Source organism: Myxocyprinus asiaticus, chromosome 21, assembly GCF_019703515.2.
Source record: "Myxocyprinus asiaticus isolate MX2 ecotype Aquarium Trade chromosome 21, UBuf_Myxa_2, whole genome shotgun sequence".
Taxonomy (NCBI): Eukaryota; Metazoa; Chordata; class Actinopteri; order Cypriniformes; family Catostomidae; genus Myxocyprinus; species Myxocyprinus asiaticus.
The window spans coordinates 5,212,975-5,231,302 of NC_059364.1; positions in this window are offsets into that span (position 1 = coordinate 5,212,975).

Genomic DNA, 18,328 nt, shown 5'->3' on the forward strand with positions numbered 1-18,328 from the left:
TTATATATCTGGCAAACAACGCTGTGTAATCCCACTTGCTCACATGCAACAAACATAACTAACAGGCACATATTTTATCTTACAATATATCCCAAAATATTACTCACAATCCACCAATCGTGATCTTAATTGGATAATTCACTTTAAAATGAAAATTCTGTCACCCTTATGTTGTTCCAAACCTGTATGACTTTCTTTCTTCCACGGAACAAAAGAGGAACACTTTTGAAGAAAGTTGAAACTTTTTTTTCTGCACAATGGAAGGGAATGGTGACTGAGGCGAACATTCTGATGAACATCTCCTTTTGTGTTCTATAGAAAAAATAAGTCATTTGGGTTTTTACTGTAAAACATGAGGGTGTGAAAATGATGACAGATTTTTTATTTTGGGTGAACTAACCCTTTAACAGTCCATGTAACAAAAAATATTCTATACTAGTGCAACCTGTAATCCTGAACATTTAATGTGATGCAGGCACTGTCTGTCTGGCTGTTGAATGGTGTGTATTTCTCGACCAACGTTGCCCTTTGAACCACACGGAAATGCTCAGCTGTGACAAAAGTTTGTCTTTGGTAACACTGATCACTGCTCTGCAAAAATGTTCAGTGCTCCCAATATTTATATTTTTCTGATGCAGACGCAAACAGAGCAGGTGTTATGTCTGTGGTGAATGACTTGTTCAGCGGTTTTGCTGGGCGGTTAAAATAATTAATTTTCCTGTGGTACCATTTTTCTTTTCTCAGTTTGTCTTTCAGTTGAAGTAATAGCTTGAGTGCATTTTGTTTTAAGATTATTGTTTTGTTTCAAACAAAATAAAAGAAAATGATGTACAATGATAGTTTGTCTGGTTTTGTTGGAGTTTTCGGGAAGAAAACCAAATTTGAAAGAAAACTAGCAAGAAAGAAATACAAACATGAAATAGGAAAGATTGTTTAGGTCATGAGGAGTAGTACTGTTGCCCCAAAAAGTATTTGGACACTCAAGCCCCTCTTAAAAATGAATTTTTGAATAACATTGCAATAGATTACAAAATATTGGTAACACTTTACAATAAGGTTCCATTTGTTAACATTAATTAACATGAACATGAACTAACAATGAACAATTTATTTTTTAAAGCATTTATTCATTTTTGTCAATGTTAGTTAATAATGTTAACTAATGTTAACAAATGGAACCCAATTTAAAGTATTACCTATCTTTAAAATAAATGCCACTTGGTTTGATATTTCGGTAACACTTTACAATAAGGTTCCATTTATTAACATTAGTTAACAACATTAGTTAACATGAACTAACAATGAACAATACTTTTCGCAGCTTTCTCTTTGACCTGCGGTGCCGGCTGCCGCATGAGGAGATGTCATCTTATTAAAAGAGCGACTCAAAACTTTGAACTTGCCCACATAATGCTCTGTTGGCACTCCTCGCTCTTTCTGATACTTTATCATCTTTCTGTTTGGCGAGTGTGCACGGTAACAGCGGTGTGACGTGATGTCAAGTGGAGTGACCTGTTGGTCTCCACACCTGACCGCGCCTCCGCATCACTTGATATCGCGGTGAGAGACCGAGTCTACACTGGCGGCCAAAAGTTTGGAATAATGTATAGATTTTGCTGTTTCGGAAGGAAATTGGTACTTTTAATTCACCAAAGTGGCATTCAACTGATCACAAAGTATAGTCAGGACATTACTGATGTAAAAAACAGCACCATCACTATTTGAAAGAAGTCATTTTTGATCAAATCTAGACAGCAGCCATCACTGTTTATGAGCTGCCACAGTATGCAATAGACTGGTATGTCTTAAGGTCAATATTAGGTCAAAAATGGCAAAAAAAAGAAACGGCTTTCTCTAGAAACTCATCAGTCAATCATTGTTTTGAGGGATAAAGGTTACACAATGCTTGAAATTGCCAAAAAACTGAAGATTTCATACAAAGGTGTTCACTACAGTCTTCAAAGACAAAGGACAACTGGCTCTAACAAGGACAGAAAGAGATGTGGAAGACCAGATGTACAACTAAACAAGAGGATAAGTACAACAGTAAAGAGAAGACTCAGGGGTGCAGGCCTTATGGGAAGAATTGCAAAGAAAAAGCCACTTTTGAAACAGAAAAACAAAAGAAAAGGTTAGAGTGGGCAAAGAAACACAGACATTGGACAACAGATAATTGGAAAAGAGTGTTATGGATCTTAACCCCATTGAGCTTTTGTGGGATCAGCTAGACTGTAAGGTGCGTGAGAAGTGCCCGACAAGACAGCCACATCTATGGCGAGTGCTACGGGAAGTGTGGGGTGAAATGTCACCTGAGTATCTGGACAAACTGACAGCTAGAATGTCAAGGATCTGTAAAGCTGTCATTGCTGCACGTGGAGGATTTTTTTGATGAGAACTCTTTGAAGTAGTTTAAGAAGTTCTGAACATTTTTTTCAAATTGTAGTAGTGATTTTTCATGTTATTAATGTCCTGACTATACATTGTGATCAGTTGAATGCCACTTTGGTGAATAAAATTACCAATTTCTTTCCATAAGAGCAAAATCTTTATCTGTAATTTAGCTGCCAGTGTATATCAAATAATATTGGAGAAAACAGCCGAAAAACAGTCACAGCCAGCGAAAACAGCGTGAAAGAGTCCACTGAACAGAGCGCATTTGGTCTTTACAGTTTCAGTTACTTCTATCAAAATATGTTGTGACCCAACATATATGGCTATGCGACCCAATTTGGGTTGCAACCCATAGTTTTTTCCCCCATTTTTTTCTTCATTCTTATGGTTGATGTGAACATTAACTGAAGCTCCTGACCCGTATCTGCATGATTTTATACATTACACTGCTGCCACATGATTGGCTGATTAGATAATTGCATGAATAAGTAGTGTACAGGTGTTCCTAATAAAGTGGTCAGTGAGTGTATATTGTAATGTATTTTCATTAACAAAGATTAATAAATGCTGTAAAAAATATATTGTTCATTGATAATACATATTAACTAATGTTAACGAATGGAACTTTATTGTAAAGTGTTACCGAAGTTTGCTTTAAGAAGTTCTTCTTTAGAAGACATCTGGTTTTAAATGATTAAACAAAAGTCATACTATTCAAAATGAAGACAAAAATATTGACACTTTTGGTTGTCAAACCTCTTATTAAAAAATGCCCATAGTTGATGCGATGAACTACACCTGTGAGGGGAACTGACTCACACCATGCGACACCAGTTGGTGAAAAGTCACTGAGCAGAGTGTTCTGAGAAAAGCTCTTGCACTATTTGTTTGTAGATGTCACTTGGTTTGATATTTTGTTGTCTAATGTAATGACATTCAGACAATCTGAAGCATAGTTTAAGTGTCACTTTGGGTCACTGTATATACTGTGACACAATACTACAGCAAAACTGGCTAAACACTAGCTTTTCTGACTTTGACAAGTGTCAAATATCAGTGCACCAAAGCATCTTGTTCAGCTGTAGGTGACATTCTCTGGGCCTGGGCTCCTGTTCTGAAGACTAAAACGACTAAAAGCATGAATTGTGAAGCAGACAGCTGACTCACGTCTGGCCCGGGATGGTGTGTTTTGTCGGTCCAGAACTGAAGTGGAGTGGGTGGCCTTGGTGGGAAACCAAGATTTAGAGCCAACTGTTGCTCCAAGCAACATGCAAAATAAACCACATGACTTCAACAGCACAATACACAACCTCAACAGGAGTCACATGAGCTAACCTGTTCTCATCTGGATCTGAACGCAAGCGCTTAGAGGAAAAGTTGTGGTCTCTGTGTTTTAAATGAGTTCCTCACAGTGTCACCTTTCCCTGTTGTCTCTTTGAAGCTCTATCAAATCTGGTCCTGCCAGCACAGTTCTGCGGTCCATTAAAAACCCCAAACAAAACAGAGAAAAATCTAAAACCTTCCCCTCAAGGCTTTTTATCTTCTCATTCAATTAGAGCTGCCATCAAACACACCTCTGTTAAATACAGTAAAGGATAGTAGACCTGAAATCTGTATCATGTCTTTGGAAGGCAACGTGACTTAGACCATGTCCACACAGATACTTTTTAATTTTTAAAATGTATAGATTTCACTATGTTTACGTTTCTTATGTCCGCACTAGAACAGCGTTTTCATCCATCGGAAACAAAACGTTTAAAAAAAACGCTCTCCACAACAGCATACTTTGGAAAACGATGACGTTAAGAAACTGAAAATGAGTTTTCAAATGAAAACAGATTAGTTTGGATGTGGCCTTAGATTTTGACTGTTAACCACTAAGGGCCCTGTCCATACTACATATTTAAAAACGCATTGATTTGCGTACATTTCTGTCTCTCATCCACATTAGAATGCCGTTTCTCTCCACCAAAAATGGAGTGTTTTGAATACAGTCTCTTTGGAAATGTCGTTAGGAAGCCGAGTTTTCAAAAACAACAACGTAACAACCTGTCTAATAACGAATGACAAAAAAAAAAACAAAAAAAAAAAAAACATTAAATCAGATATGACCATTCAGACTGAGACTCACTGGCACAAATCTGATTTTTGATGGATTTCAAACCACCTATGAAGGTGGTTTGGATTGGGCTTGGGAAAATTGGATTTCATGTGGGGGTTTTTTCCTGTTCAGAGCACAAAAACGAAATGGATTTGAGTCGAATAGTCTCAAGAGATTGTCTGATCAACATGAAATGGGACCAACAACAACTCGCTTTATTTTTACTTGCACTTTAGGGGTGAGAAGATCTGACATATTTGATACCACAATAAAAGGCCAGTGTTAAAAAAAAACTCAAATAATTGTACGGTAGTCTTTGTCCACATCTGGCTGAACAGAAACACTGAAATAAATAGCAGAAATGTATTAGTTTAAAAGAACCAAGTACAGATTACTTCAGACAACTCAGAAAACAAAGTGGAACATACAGTTTTGCTTGTGAATATTTGGTTCACTCATTACCACAAATAAAACTCTCATTCAGAAAACTATCATTCAGAGATTGTATGCCACCAACCTGCATATCCAGTGTTTAGTTCTTCCAGTTGACATTATAGGATGAGATGGGTCACTGATATACCTGTAGTTCAAGTTTGATGAACTCTGACCTGTGAATTCATATGACAAGAAGTATTTCAGAGTTGTGTGTTATTATTGTTGCTGGCAAGTAAATAGATAGTATACTTGAACATCTCAAATATAACATTATTTGTTATTTATGCTTTATTATCATCTGCAACGGTGTTCGGAATAATTTTTCATGCTCAAATCCTAGTGTTACTTCAGCTTAACATTATTATCTCATTAATGGGTCAAAAAATCTCTCAAATGCATATTTAGATTACAGCAGTCTAACTTGGAGATCTCCTCAATGTTCCTAGAAGAGAACTTCTTCAAAGTTTGCAGCATCATCTGTTTCCAACCATTCGCATTCAGTACGGTTGTGTTTGTATTTAGATAAGCATCCTTTGTTAGTGGAGTAACCTTTCTAATATTGTTTAAAGCACTGTGTCCAAGTTACGTTCCAGCACATAAACGTTGGTAAATCCCCTACATTGCACACACAGCGTGGAGTGCCATCAGGTGCCAACCACAATATAGGAACGCTGGTTGCTTTGTGGCACTGGTGAAGATTTTTCTCTTCTGTAAGCTCTCTTCATGTTTCATTGCTTTAACCACTGGGTTTTCCGTGTGGAAAGGCCACAGGATCCGATTGGAATACTCCCTCCTTCAGAGAGGAAAAGGGAAACTGTAAACATGGAATGAGATAAAAGGATGACATGTAACCTCTGGTAATGTCCTACATAACCTAATGCAGTTGGGGAAGATGAGTCATATCATATGCATAGATCTGAAGGCTGGTTAGGTAAAGTTTGTTTTAAAAAAAAGTCAAATCGGTGTCTATAAATTATGTATCATTCTACACTCATAAAAGCATTTAATTTAGGGTAAGTATCACTATAAAGCACAACAGTGCCCTCCCACATTTTCAGACATCTTTGTTGTGGAAAGATATTTCCCATTTAATTATCATTATTTTATTTATTATTTCATAAAAGAGTTGTAAGCCTTGAACCAAAACAACCAGCTCTGAGGTGAATCACAAGACTATAAACTTTGATTTGAAGCAAAATAAATATTTGTAATTGGACAAAAAGACAAACGTACAAGACTGTGTACGTTTTTCAAGAGAGAATGAACTACTATCACATAAAGCACTGTGAATGACGTAACAAATCAAAAATGAAATTGTTGCTTTAAAGTTGGTGAATATAAGTATAGACACAATATATATATATATATATATATATATATTTTAAATATTTATATATACAGTATATAAATATATTAGTGCTGTCAGTCGATTAAATTGTGATAAAGCGCATCATTTTTCATAATTTATCGTGATTAATCGCAGATTTTGAAAGTGCTGAAATTTGACTCTATATACAGTATATTTCTTTTCCTGTCAAAATTCTCTTACTTCCTTCTTAGGAAAGAAAACAAAACAATATGTAGCAATAATGCTTCATTAACATTTTCCAAACAAAGCATTCCACAGTATAAAGATAGAAATGCACAAAAATAGCACCAATTCAAGTAACATTAAACGTTTCCCAAAGTCTAAGACGGAATTTGACTAACTGAAAGAACTAGTCACCACATAGGTTATATAAGGGGCATTAAATCTCTTAAACTCTAGTCCTCCACAATATTAATCAGTTGGCAGACTGTGGCTATTCACTTTGTTACAGCAATCATGAAGCAGCATTTCGAGCCAGGATGTCAACAACAGCGTCAGGCTCCGATTTGAACTCCACTTGAAAAGTGCTTGCAAACAACATCTTGTTCTGCTTTTTCATGATAGTTAAAGCTGCACTATTTAAGATTTTTTGGTTAAAAATGAACAAATTGCCATTAGTGACTGAGTATGTAATCAGTGTTCAAAACTATGTCCTTATCTTACCCAGTTTCACTACAGTAAGCCTATAAAAATTATTTGTATTTTGAGCTGTCGGGTTCGATTTGGCGTGAAATAGCTGGCTTATGACATTCATCCTTGCGTTATTACGTCATGTCCGCACACACAGGAAAGAAGGATCGGCTGTCTCATGTTCCTGCTGGAGAAACTAACTACGCTGATCAACTCAGTTTAGTAACACGCGCACAGCTCTAGATGGATGTTCATCTGTTATCCATTTGGTGAAGTTGTATACCTGCTATAATGCTTGGATATGTTTTCTGGCAGGGTTGTTGAAGCTTATATTGCTTGTCATGCTTTTATGAATCGAACATTACTCGTGTGTTAACCAATCGCGATGTATCTATGTTGTCCGGTGAAGTTAGTGACATGCGTAATACTGTATGTATGACTTCTGAAATTGACTTCTTGTAATTGAGCGCAACAGTGTCCGCCCACTTTTTCAGCCATCTGGGTTTCCAGAAGTATTGTATTTTCCCCATTCATTTCTTCCATTGACTTTTTATAAAATCCATCATAAAAGAGTTGTAAGCCATAAACCAAACCAACCAGCTCAGAAGAGAATCACAACATCACAAACTGGGTGTTTCTCAATCTAAGAATGCAGAGAACGGACTTGTGTTCTTATGAAGACCAGTCTTGCCAAGCTTCCTTGGAACTTGGAAGGCCATGGGGATGTAGAATGCATCTATTGCGAGCTTAGAGTGCAGGGAGACTCAATTACATCATTCACAGTGCGTCGTGGGAGTGCGTGGGTTTCGTTGGCCCCAGTTCTCTGATTGGTGGATCTTTCTCTACTGTACCATGTAGTTATTTACCATGAATTTTGCTATCAAACATGATTTTTAAACAATAAAGTTGAAATAACACAGACGGATGGCTTCTATGGAAGCATATACTATCGATAAACCACCTCGTAGATCTGTCTTTAAAGGTTTATAAGTTATCACTGAAAGTCTATTTGTCTATGTGATAAATTAATGGGATTTATACTTCCAGAACCAGACTGTTGCGCTCTAATGCTGTATTGCATATTTAAGCATATTATGTTTACGTTTAATAAAGTATAATTTATCCCCATCATTACTGAATCCTCATTTTGTGTTTTTAGTTTATGGCGTTATTGTGTGCATTGCATAGACATGCTATTGTAGTAACTGAGGCTGAACAATATAGTATAAAAAAAGTCTTCTATTGAACTCGTATCAGACATATCACAAGTTTAATCTCTTAAATTGAAGAGCAGTGCCGAAACACGACTCACATAATGTGTACTTCTGCAATTTTAAGTTTCAACCACAGATGTCGCTTGAGAGCACAAAGTTACATAGAGCAGCTTCAAGACTTGACATGCTTCTGTGGTGTGAAAAAAGATATTTGATTGTTGTTGTTTTTTGTATATGGTACCATGTTGGTAATACCATGGTATTCTTTGAAGTACCTGCATGGTAAATATGTTTTTTAATCATACAGTACTATATTAAAGCACCATAATATTACCATAGGATGCCATCACTTTATCTTGTTACTGCCATAGTTCATTTTTGTTAGGGTCTCCTATCACCAAGTCTTACATCTGGACTTAATGAATGCTGAATCTTAACTTTTTTTGTTTGTTTGTTTTGCAGATCATAGTTTATAGTGTACCAACTGTTCAGAATAAGAATGTGTGGCAAACACGCACGTCCCATTAAAGATATCTGTATTCTTCAGAGAAGCTGAACAAACGTCTGTTCAACGTTGCCTGTAAACACAATCTCCTCTTGCTCATGTGATCTCTGTTTATCTCTCTTCAAAGAAGCTTGTTTTTCATCTTAACGCGGGGGCTCCTTCTAAACACTCACAATGTCTACTTGGTGTGTGTGCGCTTCATGCATGCTTTTGCTGGCACTGATTCAAGCTTTTAGAATAAAGTGAAGTCTGTGAGAGAAAAAGACACATATGTACTGGCATAAGGGGTTAGTGTTCCAAGTTTGTGATTCAGTTATGGTCTTAATGTTTTGTTTGTGCCTTTGACTTGTAAATAAAACACTGTGTTCTTTTCAAAGTAACATGTTTGGTTTGGCAGCCAGATGAGCAGAATAACATTATAAGATATTCTGAGAGCTGTGTGTTTACATTTTTGCAATCAGCAGTGCTGATCGTGTGGCACTGTTATATAAAGCTGAAGTTTGATTTGTGTGTATGCCATCATCTCTTTTTGAGTTAATGTGTTTTTTGTGGCACCCAGGCAGGGCGGCGTGCAGGCCCCCTCCGAGCGGAAGTGTATTGTGAGCAGGGGCCCTGGATTATGTGTACCGGGGCCTAAATGCAGGGCTTTTCTCTGGGGGATTAGGCCTGGGGCCAAAGTGACCCCCGCCGTCCCTTGACTCTGTCAGTACAATTCATCTGCTTTGAAAAATGATGGTTAGCATTCTCTCCTCTGCTTATCACACATCTTCATTGCTCTCATTTCCTCCACTTTCCGCTGTCATATTTAGAAAAAATCCATCGTTTTACTTTTACCGTTGCTTATACTTGTGGTTAAGGATTTGAGCAAACCCTTGACTCTGAGTACTTTATTGAGGACCCCATTGTTTTTGTGCCATCCCAAGATTTGTGCTAACATGTTTCACTGCCATTCACACACAAACATTTGTTACTGTTTCTTTTCTTTCATCTGAAATTGAAAGGATGACTTTTACTTGATTTTTACAGCAGAGAAACATGCGGTTTGTGAAAACGTGTTATGTAACATGAATTACGTCAGATAACATTTTACAAAGAAAACCCTGCTGAAACAAACAGCTCAGACTAGCTAGCTAAGCTGATCTGTTTGGTATGTTTTTATAGGGGTTTTGAATTTGCATCATACATATCCTGAGTAAATTTATAAAGTGAGAAAAGCATGTTTCTTTAAAATTTATTTAGTTAATTCACTGGTAAATGCTATTGAAAACTTTGCAAAAGTAATTAATATGTTACTTTCCATAGAAAGTAAAGATATAATGTCATTCATTACATTTTTAGGAGTAGCTCAGTGTAATCTGTTTAAAAGAAACGGTCCTCTTGAAAATAAGGGGTCCATATCTGATTAAATACTACCACAATAGCTTAATTTAACTGCAAACATTCAAGTGTAATCTGAAGCGTATGGGAATATTGTTGTGTAGAATTGGTGTGCCAGTTTTCAGCTATTATGGTCTATACTTTGTGGGTAACTGTGATTTATTAGCAGTAAATTATCATTCATTAAAACATTCTAACAGTCACTGGAGAGATGTTGTGTTTGGTTTGCTGTGAAAGTAGAAAGCGTTTGGAATAATGATCGAGTGCGTCTAGAATTTGAGATGGTATCTATGAGTTGGAATGGCAACTGAGACAGTAGAACTCATTGAACTGTTTTCTGTCTCTGGCAAACTAACTGTTTACCTCTGTACTCATGCATATTCATGAATTTGAAGGCAAATGATGGAAATGTTGAAATGGATAGTTGTTAATATGGATGATCTCCACTAATGCTGCACTGTAACAAAATGTCTCCCCTTTTATCCCCAATTTGGCATGCACAATTCCCAATGCGCTCTAGGTCCTCGTGGTGGCGTAGTGACTCGCCTCAATCCAGGTGGCGGAGGACGAATCTCAATTGCCTTCGCGTCTGAGACCGTCAATCCGCGCATCTTATCACGTGGCTTGTTGAGCGCATTACCGTGGAGACCTAGCGCATGTGGAGGCTTCACGCTATTCTCCGCGGTGTCCACACACAACTCACCACGTGCCCCACCGAGAGTGAGAACCACATTATAGCGACCATGAGGAGGTTAACCCAATGTGACTCTACCCACCCTAGCAACCGGGCCAATTGGTTGCTTAGGAAGTCTGACTGGAGTCACTCAGCACGCCCTGGATTCGAACTTGCGACTCCAGGTGCGGTAGTCTGCGCCTTTACTTGCTGAGATACCCAAGCCCCCAAAATACATTTATAATCACCGTAGTAGCTAAAATGATGACTTAAATTTCATCAAGAGTAACTAATTGGAATTATTACTCATTCCATGAGTAATAATTAATAAACATGTATAGACCGTGCACAGTGTTACTCACAAAAACACAAAACACCATCAGGCTAACACATGTGACATTGAAATAATACAATAAACATTAACTAAACTACATCAAATATAACACAGAACACCCCAATGTACATATCTCATATTAAAATATTATTAAAAATAAGAAGAAACATAACCATTCGTAATGAAATGTGATGCCTTGTATTTTAACAATAGTTTACCATTAAAAAGTACATGTATTCTCTTGTTAAACATAATATACATTTTTGCTGTAAATTATACAGTAAAATCAAATGTTTTACATCTTAAAAATACTAGTTTTACAATATTTTACCATCTTATATATATATATTTTTTAACATGTATGTTAAGGTAACTACCCTCTAACCAATTAACTTTTTTTTTTATTATTGTAGAACTTTACATTATTTTACCATTAAAACTACTGACATTTTTTACAGTGAGGTCCAACTGAACTGATGGTATGAACTTCTAATGAGACCTTCCCATCTTTTGCTATCTGCATTGCTCAAAATCACTTTTTTATTAGGTTTTAAAGGAATCTGCACCGTCTTTCAGAGAATTCGTAAGAATAGTACAAGATGTCGAGTCGTAAGAAATCAAACGATTCAATCACATACATTTTCCTCGTCTTCTTTAAAACCTTCAAATTTCCTTTCTTCCATTGTACACAAAACATATTTATCAAAAACAATCTTGGTCATGGGTTCACATTTATGGTTAGGTTTAGGTATGGGGTTGGGGTAAAAATTGCTAAATATATCACAAACACGCGTTCTGAACCCAGAAGTTTTGCTTTCTTCTGTCGTACACAACAGGGCTTTTTTGTTTACGTTCTGGGTAAGGTGTTACACTTCTTTGTTAGGTTTACCTTTGCCTTGACACATTCAGTTTAACAAAACAAAGAAATGAAACATCGTGGTCTGCAATGACATGTGGGAAGCGTATGTGAATAGTTGGTGTTTAAGTCGTACATTTTCATACAAACGAAGCCGTATGATTTTTTATGAATTTGTCATCTTGTACTATTCTTATGAATTGTAAAGTCATAATTTACCATATACACCCCCTTAAGTTGTTCCAACACCTATGACCTTCTTTCTTCTGCGGAACAGAATACTACTATGTCAATGCCCGAAAAGCCTCACAAAAGTCACGAATCGTGTGTTATATTACAACTATTTTGAAGCCAAATGATAGCTTAGTGTGAGGGAGAAACCCAAATTCAAGCTGTTTTTCACTCATCTTACTTTGAGGTACCTGCCAATATTAAAACTTGGCACATCAAGACACGTCATACCATGTTTTTAGACATCAATAACATCAAATGCCATTGGTTTTCATGCATCTTGTAACAAATCACAACACGCCAAATGTGAATAGAATTAGAGCCTCTCAAATCTAATTTGTGATTAAACTGCAATAAATACAGACAAAAGTTTGTGAGTATGGCTGTCAATTCATTAAAATTTTTAATCAAATTAATTACATAAATTAATTACATGGTGTGCCGATTAATTAATCAAATTAATCGCAATTAATAGCATATACAAATATTTGCTGAGAAAGCCCCTCAAATAACAATAATCCAATATATAATGATGAAATAGAATAGAATAGAATAGAATCCAATATATGGTTTATTTGCATATTATTGAACATAAGCCAATCATTGGCTTACAGTTCACAGCAATCCATTTTGCAGTTGTTGTATGTGAAAATCCCAGGAGATCAGCAGTTACAGAAATACTCAAACCAGCCCATCTGGCACCAACAATCATGCCACAGTACAAATCACTGAGATCACATTTTTCCCCCATTCTGATGGATGATGTGAACATTAATTGAAGCTCATGACCCGTATCTGCATGATTAGATAATCGCATGGATGATTGTTGGTGCCAGATGGGCTGGTTTGAGTATTTCTGTAACTTCTGATCTCCTGGGATTTTCACACACAACAGTCTCTAGAATTTACTCCGAATAGTGACAAAAACATTCAGTGAGGAGCAGTTCTGTAGATGGAAACACCTTGTTGATGAGAGAGGTCAGCAGAGAATGGCCAGACTGGTTTGAACTGACAAAGTCTACGGTAACTCAGATAACTGCTCTGTACAATTGTGGTGAGAAGTATATCATGTCAGAATGCTATTCTGAGATGTGGGTCAGAGCTGTTTTGGCGGCACGAGGGGGACCTGCACAATATTAGGCAGGTGGTTTTAATGTTGTGGCTGATTGGTGTATACTACCAGTCAAAAGTTTAGAGTCACTTACTCATACTTTATTATTATTATTATTATTATTATTATTTAAATTTTAGAATAATAGTAAAGTCATCAAAACTAGGGAATAACATAAATGGAACTATGGGAATTATGTTGTGACTAAACAAAATCCAAAATAAATCAAAACGGTGTTATATTTCAGCATCTTCAAAGTGGTCACCTTTTGCCTAGAATTTGCAGACATGAACTCTTGACATTTTCTCAACCAACTTCTTGAGGTATCACCCTGGGATGCTTTTTAAACAGTATTGAAGGAGTTCCCATCTATGTTGGGCACTTATTGGCTGCTTTTCTTTATTATTCGGTCCAAATGTTTTACATAAAATTTTAGTTTTGTAATGAAACAAATTAATATGTTGGCACAATTATATTTTTGTCTACAAAACTAATTTCAAACATTTAAGCATACACCTTCAGATCAAAAGATTTTTAAGATCATGAGAAACATTTTAGTCAAGTGATCCCAAATTTTTGAACGGCAGTGTGTGTGTGTGTATATATATATATATATAATTTTCTCACACTCCATGTCCTTCTCTACTTCCACAGTGTGGAAAATGAACATTCTCTCTCACTCTTCATTAAAACATGGTTAAACTTAAAGTCATTTTCCTCCCCCTTCCACTAAAGCTCATGAAATGGAGTTTATGTTTTAAAAGCTCTGAATCGTGCACCTTTATGAATGCTGTTGTTGTTCAGGTTTAATGTTTGGCATCAGTATGGCCATCCTGCTGAGTCTTAGGGGGAGCTGGCCACGGTGGGGAACAGAAAAATACCTGTACAATTAAGATTGTGATGTTTATAGTCCAGTGCGGGACACACTGGGCCTGTGGGGCAAGTTAAGATTTTAGCTCGCAAAAAAAAGTTCTTGAAGATTGACTTAATCGCTCTGTTCCAAAACATAATGAGCTGCCTCGCTACCTACTGCCTTGGCTGCTGCTTTATAAGCCAGAATTTGAACTGAAATGGAACCTTATATGTGACCGATTAGGAACGCTCTACAAATTTGACCAAATGAAGGTATCTTCTGACACAGCATTTGAATAGGGAGTGCGCCTATACTGTCATAAACTGCTTCCAATATGTTTGTCTTTGCTTTGGAAGTGTTCACTATTTTTAATGAGACGTAATAGCTACTCTTTCCAATGTGACAAATGCTCTTTTGCATAATGAGGTGTTTTCACCTGGTTTCTGTCATGGATAAATGCACTTATGTATAAATCTGTCTGTAAAAGCAACAAGCGTACTACTGTTCACACTCATAAATGTTATTTTGTCCTCTAAAGATGGGCCTCCTTCCCTCTTCTTGTCCTCTACTTAACTCTTCACACCTCATTTGATGCTGTAAATGCATTTGGCTCGGCTGTTTATCCAGTAAACGGTGTACTTTACCTCATTAATAGTCTGTAATAGTCCATTCTTTCAAGAACTGTTCTGTGGATTCATTTTCACCCCACTCCAAATGTCTTTATTTTTTACATGCAATTCATATTCCCGGTAGATCTCGTTATGAGACTCCATATTAGTTCATTTGGATCTGGTTGCATTTTCTAAGAGCACACAGTATAATGACACACAGTGAGTTGTTTTAATTGGGTTTTTGTAAATGTGACAAACTTCCCAAAAAGTATAGTTTTGGGTTTTGAAAATATTGTTTTATTTGGAAATAAATATGGAAATGTTGACATATTTCCTCTTGGAAAAAGTAAATAAAGTTTAAAAAGTAAATTAAATTTGATAATTATGATATCTAATATTTCTTCAAAATGCCCAAATACATTTTGGGGCTGCTGTATATGTTTCACTATAGTGCTAAAAGATCTATTCTTGAGTGTACTGGACTATCATGAGTCTTTGCTGTTTACCCCATTTCATTTCTATCTTCCACAGAATGGGTGGAGTGACAAATTTTCTCTCCAAAACATGCTCTCCATCATTCGCTGAGTGTGACTGAACTGCTTAACCAGAAACTGATCGGTTGCCCTGACTGCTGATTTTGGGGAGTTTCATAAGTTTAATTGTTTTTTCCTCCAAGGGCAGAAGAATGAGTTTCCTGATGTTCACAGAGACATTGACGTAAGCGGTGCATGGCAGATGCTTTCAGGACTGGACACATTTGTGGTCACGATCGGCACTTGCAGATATTCTCTGAATTTCGTAATAAGCATTTTGGTTAAATTTGTTTACTGCAGTCCTTGGCCATGTCCACACTAATATGTTTTAGTTTAAAAACACATTAATTTCGATATGATTTTGGCCTTCCGTCCACACTGAGACTTCATTTTTGTTCAGCGAAAACTGAGCTTTTCGAAAATGCTCTCCCAAGTGGATACATTTCAAAACAGCGTCTTCACGTTGTAGTGTGGACAGGGAAAATGGAGATATTCGAATGGCATATTTTTTTGTCACATGATCCATTCAACCCAAAACAATCAAGATGGCGCCCCATGTTGTAGCGGTTTTGTTGTGCCTGCTATCCACTTTGATAGCGTTGTTTAAGATACATTTTTACAAACTTTGTACTACCTTCACATTGTATTTCTTCTAAAGCTATGGGAAGTTTACTCAGAATTGCAGTCTGGCGGCAGAACATGAGGACAATTACGTTTCAGACCTACATGGAAATGTTTTTTCAAATGCGTAGTAAGGGGATTTAAGCTTTGTTTCAGTGTTCAGATGTTTCAGTGTGGTCGAGCAACTTTTGGAAAATGTTTGAAAATGGCAGTGTGGACGGGGAGCGTTTGAAAACGAAAACGCTGTTTTCAAATTTATACAGATTAATATGGATGTAGCCCTAGTTTTCACTCAGTGTTTGTTATTTTGGAGAGGGAAAAAATAAAAACAGTTCTTGCTTCAAAACACACACCCTCACTTAGTAGACAGCATTGCGAATTTTAATCTAACCATTACTCTCACAATTCTAAAAAGCATTTCTAAGCCATATATGCACCCTTAAGAAAAATACTATAACAGTACCAATGATATATAGCATTGTATGATTACCATATTCATATAACATTATATATGTTTTGAGGTACTTGGTAGCAAGTAAATTGGATATTCACGAGAGGAATTGAATGTTCCTTATACTGTATATTTTCTGAGTTACGTATTTGAAATCTGTTCTTATTACTTTAACATAATTTTCTAATTACAAAGGGAACAAACATTTTTGGTTATGTCTTCTGTGGTTTCTGTACAACTGGCCATGTACAACATTGCTGTGCAAATATTTTCCCCATGCTGCTTTATTGTTAAATTTTTAACTATTTCAGAGAAACCCACCCTTAAACAGCAATTTAAAAACAATATGAACTGTGGTTGGTTGCTTTACACATCAGTCAGATTTTCTTTTCCTGTCTAAGTGTATAAGCATTTTTTATTTTATTTAAATGTTTTGTTTTGTTGGGTTTTTTTGGCCAGAATACCCTGCAAAGTGGACCAGATTTTATTCAGCCACCTTAAGTACTGTGGCAGTACCATGGTACAGTGATGGTATCACGTGGTAATAACATGGTACTTTGACACTTACAAAAATATACCCTCACAGTATAAAAAATACCATAGTACATGTAAAAAAGCAAGGTAGTACCATGGAATATGTAAAAAAAAAAAAAAAAGAAAAAATGGTAATACCATGGTACATGTCTAAAATAATATGTTACTGACATGGTACTTCCAGTAATACCATGATACATGCCCAAAAACCATGGTAGTACCATAGTACACATTCAAAATAACATGGTAGCACCAGGTACATTTTCAAAATCATGGTAGTAACAGGGTATATGTCCAAAAACATGGAACTACCAAGGTACTTCCAATAACACGATGGCACATGCCCCCAAAACCATGATAGTACCATGATACTTGTTCAAATAAACATGGCATTACCATATTACTCCATGGTACTTCCAGGAATACATTGGTACAACCATGGTACACACTAAGATATGTGGTACTACTATTGTACCTCCAAGAAAACCCTGGTACTATGTCAGCATGTGCCCTAAAAACATGGTAGTACCATGGTACATTTAAAAATAAATATGGTAGTAACATGCTACATGTTCAGAAGAACTTGGTAGTACCATAGTAATCCATTGTACTTCCAAGAATACATTGGTGCTATCATGGTACATGCTCAGAAACATTGTACTACCATAGTACTCCAAGAATACCATGGTAGTACCATTATACATGTAAAAAAAAAGAAAAAAGAAAAGATGGTACTACCATAGTACTCCATTGTACTTTCAAGAATGCCATAGTACTACGATGGCACATGCCCTAAAAACATGGTAGTACTCTTGTGCATGCCAAAAAACATATCTGCTTTTTGTAAGTGTCAAAAGTATGGCTCTGTGAGACTAATAAATCTTTAACTTGGCCCAGGTCTAATGTTGTTTTGAGACACTGGTTTCTTACTTGGGTTTTTGGATGAGGTTCTTCTGAGAAGATCCAGCTTCCTTAACTTGAAATGGGAAGGATAGTCCTCTAATTGAAAGTCCATAGAGAGCTGAAAGGAGACATGCTTCATTAAAGCCCACCACCTAAGGCCTGAGGGAAGCCAACGGATCGTGCCCTTCCTAACCCGACTTCACTCTCTCTTACAAAACAACCACACCACGTTTATGTGGTTCAGCTGCTTCATAAAATTATAGACTGCTTTTTCAATTACCTTGGCTAATGTATGAGCAGGGCGTCTTGAATATCTCAATCGTGTTTGTTTTTCTCTGTATCAGGATGGACTGGAAATGTGTGAACTTGGGGTTGAAACGGTCTATTAGTCTGTTTGTTCTGCTACAAGTCAATGCACTGGGTCTGTGTCATATATATTGTATTTACATGTCAAAAAAAGTCAGCGTGTGTTAAATGAACTGTATCTTTTTTCCTGGGCAGTAATGGTGTAAATGTTCAATAACTTTTTTATTGCCAAGACTTTAAAGTATGTGGCTACGCAGAAACTGGCTTTCAAAAATAAACCCACCCTGAG